We start from the raw sequence: 6,639 nt of genomic DNA on the forward strand, positions 1-6,639 counted from the left end.
ATTACAGAGGTCTCAATATTGTATATCTATCATACTGATGCATACTTTTCTGCTAATATTTGAAAACAGAATATTATTATTTTTTAAGGTACACCATTTCCTCCATAGGGATCTCTGTCTCCTTTGACATGATGACCACTTAAAATGTGGCCTTTGGGATGTCTATACTTCTCTACTCTCCACCTCTTCCTATCAAACAACAAATTTGTATGTCTTCCTGTTCCTCAGAGTCCGAAGGTCTAGTATTTTCAGGCATAAGCCACTATTGAACTTTTTTTTTTTTTTTTCCCATAAAGAGCCCAATAGTTAATACCTCAAGTTTTGGTAGATACACTATTGATGTCATGACTATTCACATTTACTGTAATGCAAAAGCAGCCATAAATAATCCATATATTAGTGTCTATGCTCTTGCTTCATAAAAAGTTATTTACAAAAAGAAGCAAAGGCATGATTATTTTTCTGACTGCTGGTCCAGATTAGTAACAGAAATTTCCCTATACAGTATCTCTTTTCAAGACTTCTTTAGAATTTAAATCTTGTAATCTCATCTATCACCTTGCATTTACATTTATTATAAGAGTCTTTCACAATTAATTGAAGTATAGTTGATAATATATACATATATATGTGTGTTTTCTTTTCCAGATTCCTTTCCATTATAGGTTATTGCAAGGTATTGACTGTAGTGCTCTGTGCTATACAGTAGGTTCTTGTTGTTTATTTTATATACAGTGGTATATATATATTAACCCCAAAGTCCTAATTTATCTTTCTTCAACTCCTCTTCCCCCTTTGATAACCATAGGTTTGTTTTCTATGTTTGTGAATCTATTTTTGTGTTGTAAATAAATTCATTCATATCCTTTTTTTAATTCCACATATAAGTGATATCACATAACATTTGTGTTTCTCTTTCTGATGTACTTCACTTAGTATAATGATTTCTAGGGCCACCCATGTTGCTGCAAATGGTATTATATTTGTCTTTTTTAATGGCTGAGTAATATGTTATTTTGTTTATATACACGTCTTCTTTGTCCATTCATCTGTTGATAGACATAGGTTGCTCCCTTGCCTTGGCTATCTTAAATAGTGTGGCAATGAACACTGGGGTGCATGGATCTTTCAAATTAGAGTTTTCCTCTCTTCACAAAGATGCCTATTAGTGGGTTTACTGGATCATATGGTAATTCTATTTTAATTTTTTTTGAGGAAACTCCATACCGTTCTCTATAATGGCTGTACAAATTTACTTTGCCACCAACAATGTAGAAGGGTTCCCTTTTCTCGACACTCTCTCCAGCATTTATTATTTTTAGGCTTTTTGGTGATGTCTGATGTGACCAGTGTGAAATGATATCTTATTGTAGTTTCAATTTGCATTTCTCTAATAACTAATGATGTTAAGTATCTTTTCATGAGTCTGATGGCCATCTGAATGTCCTCTTTGAAGAAATGTCTCTTTAGGTCTTCTGCCCATCTTATGATTGAGTTGTTTGTTTGTTTGTTTTTACATTGAGCTGTATAAGCTCTTTGTACATTTTGGAAGTTAATCCCCTGTCAGTAGTATTGTTTGCAAATATTTTCTCCCATTCTGTATATTGTCTTTTCTTTTTGTCTATTGCTTCCTTTACTCTGAAAAAGCTTTTAAGTTTAATTAGTTCTCATTTATTTATTTTCATTTCTTTTTCCATTACTCTGAGAGGTAGATCCAAAAAGACATTGCTGTGATTTATGTCAACAAGTGTTCTGCCTATGTTTTCCTCTAGGAGTTTTATAGTATCCAGTCTTACATTTAAGTCTTTAGCCCATTTTGAATTTATGTATATAGCATTAGCGAACGTCTTAATTTCACTCTTTTACATGTAGCTATCCAGTTTTCCAAGTACTATCTGTCTACTGAAGAAACCTGTCTTTACTCCATTGTAAATTCTTTCTTCCGTTGTCATAGATTCAGTTCAGTTCAGTTCAGTCTCTCAGTCGTGTCGAACTCTTTGCGACCCCATGAATCGCAGCACACCAGGCCTCCCTGTCCATCACCAACTCTCGGAGTTCATTCAAACTCATGTCCATCGAGTCAGTGATGCCATCCAGCTATCTCATCCTCTGTTGTCCCCTTCTCCTCCTGCCCCCAGTCCCTCCCAGCATCAGGGTCTTTTCCAATGAGTCAATTCTTCGCATAAGGTGGCCAAAGTATTGGAATTTCAGCTTCAGCATCAATCCTTAAATGAATACCCAGTACTGATCACCTTTAGGATGGACTGGTTGGATCTCCTTGCAGTCCACGGGACTCTCAAGAGTCTTCTCCAACACCACAGTTCAAAAGCATCAATTCTTCGGCACTCAGCTTTCTTCACAGTCCAACACTCACATCCATACATGACCACTGGAAAAACCATAGTCTTGCTTAGACGGACCTTTGATGGCAAAGTAATATCTCTGCTTTTCAATATACTATCTAGGTTGGTCATAACTTTCCTTTCAAGGAGTAAGTGTCTTTTAATTTCATGGCTGCAATCACCATCTGCGGTGATTTTGGAGCCCAGAAAAATAAATTCTGACACTGTTTCCACTGTTTCCTCATCTATTTCTCATAAAGAGATGGGACCAGATGCCATGATCTTGTCATAGATTAATTGACCATAAGTATGTGGGTTCCAAATCCCAACCGAGAAACTTTATTTAGTTTCAATTATATCTAAAATATTTTCTTCACTTAAGGTAAGGGGTGAAATATCACTGCATTCTTTGAATTATTAAAGTATCTCTGTATTTTCTTGTAAATTAAATTATGGGTAAGTATTTAATGATTGACTTACAATCTTTTCCTCTACAGATACCCTTATCCTGACTTCTAGATTCATTCATACCACTCACATGTCCATTGCAAATCTGATTTTTAGTTTCCTTTTTAGGTGATTTCTTTCTTTATGGTGATTCATAAGAATTTCTTTTTAACTTTAGAATTCAAGTTCTTGTCAGAGTTTGTCTTTTCTAATCAATCCTGCATGAAACTAGGTCAATTCTTTTAATATAGATCAGGTTTTTGCCATGGGAACTTATTTTCTGTCACTTATGACATCATTGCCTCTTCTTCATTGCATTTTTTTTTCCCTTTAGGAATAACCATCATTCACAATACAGGTCTAAGTTGTCTACCCCTTACTCCTCTTGTCTTTTCATCCTGATCTCCAATTTTACAATTTTGCTCTGTGCTTTAAGATAATTCTCCCGCTTGTTTTTCACAACCATCAATAAGCCTCAAAATCACCATATTTTTCTGCAATTTATGTACTGATTGTAAAAATTACTTTTTAATTTATTATTTCTAGGAAATGTTTGTGATTCACTTGGATCTTTTGATATATTTTGTTATCATTATTAATCACTTACTTTCTTATGTTCAAAATTCATCCAATGAGAACATACGTTCTCACTGGAAGCCAACTGTTTCCTGAAACCTGCTTGTTTTTTCATTCTTTTTATTTAAAGGTTATTTTTATGTGGATCATTTTTAAAGTCTTTATTTAATTTGTTACAGTATTGCTTCTGTTTTATGTTTCAGCTTTTTTTGGTCCCAGGCATGTGTGATCTTAGCTTCCAGGGATCCCTGCATTAGAAACTGAAATCTTAACCATCAGACAGCCAGGGAAGTTCCCGTATTTTCATTCTTTATTGTTGAACAACATTATGCAAGTTATTTTTATGCAATGAAGGGAGTGCTTTGACCCTTTCAGGACTGCCTGTCAATTGAGTGCAGTCTGACTGCATCTTCATTGCAAAAGCTTGGAACAGTCTCTTCATGCACGAATATATTTCTGGCAGTGATAGAATTTTCATGACCTTGATTGTGACAATGGTTTCAAGAATATAAAATTATACTTTATGTGTGTCATTTTTGTATCATATATAAATAAAGCTGCTTTTCTAAAAGTATATTAACAGCATCTTTTAAGCTGTAGTAAATGGTGGGAGGTGTCGGTGTTGACTAGGAGAGCTGTCTTGACAGTGGTGAGGGATGGTCTCAACAGCAATGGAATCAATAGTCAACCTTTTGTACTGGCCGCTGATGCTTTTGAACTGTGGTGTTGGAGGAGACTCTTGAGAGCCCCTTAGACTGGAAGGAGATCAAACCAGTCCTTCCTAAAGGAAATCAGTCCTGAATATTCATTTAAAGGACTGATGCTGAGGCTGAAATGTCAATGCTTTGGCCATGTGATGTGAAGAACTGACTCAGTGGAAAAGCCCCTGATGCTTGGAAAGATAGAAGGCAGGAGAAGAAAGGAATGGCAGAGGATGAGATGGTTGGATGGCATCACCAACTTGATGGATTTGAGTTTGAGTAAGCCCCAGGAGTTGGTGATAGACAGGGAAGCCTGGTGTGCTGCAATCCGTGAGGTTGCAAAGAATCAGATATGACTGAGTGACTGAACTGAAATGAATTGATAATCAGAATATCAACACATGCAAGTTCTTCGCAGGCAACAGCATGCTGGATGCATGAAATGAATCGTTTCTTTATATATTTGTGTGTGTGTGTGTGCATGTAAGTTCATGCTTAGCCTAGTTTATATGAAGTTACTCAAATCTTCTGAGAAGCCTCTGTTGATCTTCTCTTGGTATGATGTAGGGACTCCTTGATGGAAGAGTGTTTATTCTTTAGTCACGTGGCTAGGAGATGTTAGTTGCTCAGTGTTGTCCAACTTTTCACAACCCCATGGATTGTAACCCAACATGCTCCTCTGTCCATGAAATCTTCTAGGCAAGAATACTGGAGTGGGTTGCCATTCCCTTGGCAAGGTGATTTTCCCAACCCAGGGGTTGAACTCAGGTCTCCTGCCTTGCAGGCAGATTCTTTATTCTCTGAGCCACCCGGGAAGCTCAGGAACTTCTGGTCCTGTTCTCAGGAAAGCTGCACCCCTGCCTGCTTTACCTTCCTAATATTTCTCCCTGTCTCTCCATCTTATTTGTCATGATTTTGTGGAAAGGATTGGCCCTGTACAGCTCTGAGCAATTGAATTTAATTTTCATCTCTTCCTTAAGATTGTATGTATATTAATTAGCTAAACTATGTTTTAACTCACATACTACAATGCTCTGCACATCGTAGTAGATAAACTACTTCCATTTTTAAAACAGAAATGGTAATGTCTGTTTTATAATTTCCCAAAGATCATAATATATCACAAAGATGAAATTAAAAAGAAAAGTGATTTGAGAACTGTAAAATAAAATGTAAATGCAAGTGGGATTTTACATAGAAATGCTTCAAAGCATTGGTATAATAGGCAATACAAGATTAGGTTATAAACACAAGACTATCTTTTGCATATTGTTCATAGTAATTTGTTATTGTGGATTACTTTTCTCAAAGAAAATAACACTTCTAAGTAGAAACTCTTAAACTGAATATATTGAATATATTATTAAGAGAATTTCATATATAAAAACTGCGTTTTAAAAGACATTTCAAAAAAGTGAATGATACAAATAACTTTTGGGCAGTGAAAGTACTTTAAAAATCTTTCTAATACTTTTTGAATCTTTTCAAGTCAGGAGAAGAGCACATGTAGTTTTAAATTACATTCATTTTCCAGAAACAGTTATTACCTATCATCTTAACTCTCTCTTGCCTGTCAAGATGTGTCACACTGCTTTTAACACTAGAGCAAAGAGATCTGTTCACAGCTATCAATTTTTATCCCATCAGTATTTACAAGGAAAAATATATTTTTCTTAGAACTCGCCGATTAATCCTGAATCAAGTTGCCATTTACTGCAAGCCCTATGAAATTGTTTGGTTTTAAAAAATGAAACAATTTCACTCACTAGAGAGAAAATCATTTATCTATCTGAATCTTTTTAGGCAAAAATACATAATTTTTATAAAGATTTTGTTTTCTTTTTCATGAAAAAGAAACTTTTCATGTTAAGATGAGGATGAAAAGACAATGCTGGTATACTTTCAAGGGATCAGAAACAAATGGTTTTATTTATATTTCTATATTCTGAGATAACATAGTTATAATTGGATTTTCTTTAATAGGATATAGATACAAAATCATGTTGCTCATCATTTTCTCTTATTCCAAAAATATTTAAATGAGCCAACATTAGCTAGATTAAGGGAAATAAAATGTACTTTCAGTTGCCTAAGTACAGATGAAGGTGATGATTAGAAGGGAGGAAGTTGGTGTGAAACCAAATGTTATAGGTTTTCAAATAAAAATTCTGTGTAAAATTTCTCCTGTATAGCTACCTATTTCATTTCATCCAACACATCTCCACTTAACTATGGATTTTAGACAAAATATATATGTATTATATCTGGATCTATCCATCTCTATCTACCTATTTAAACAACATGTCAATGATTTTCATGATTTTATGTGTGTGTATATTTGTGTGAAAATCTAATAACTATGGAAGAACTGTGTTATTTGCTTTGTGTCATCATCTTCATCACATAAGTAATCACAATGTAGACCGTCACATGCAAGACTTGCAGTGAAGTGGAATGCAGCCTCTTCTTATATAGACATAATATGTGTGTTATCATATAAATAATATGAGTATTATAAAATTAGTAAATTTTATAGTAAATAACATTAATAACTTGTAAGTTTCTTTAATGTT

Source organism: Ovis aries, chromosome 10, assembly GCF_016772045.2.
Source record: "Ovis aries strain OAR_USU_Benz2616 breed Rambouillet chromosome 10, ARS-UI_Ramb_v3.0, whole genome shotgun sequence".
Classification (NCBI taxonomy): domain Eukaryota; kingdom Metazoa; phylum Chordata; class Mammalia; order Artiodactyla; family Bovidae; genus Ovis; species Ovis aries.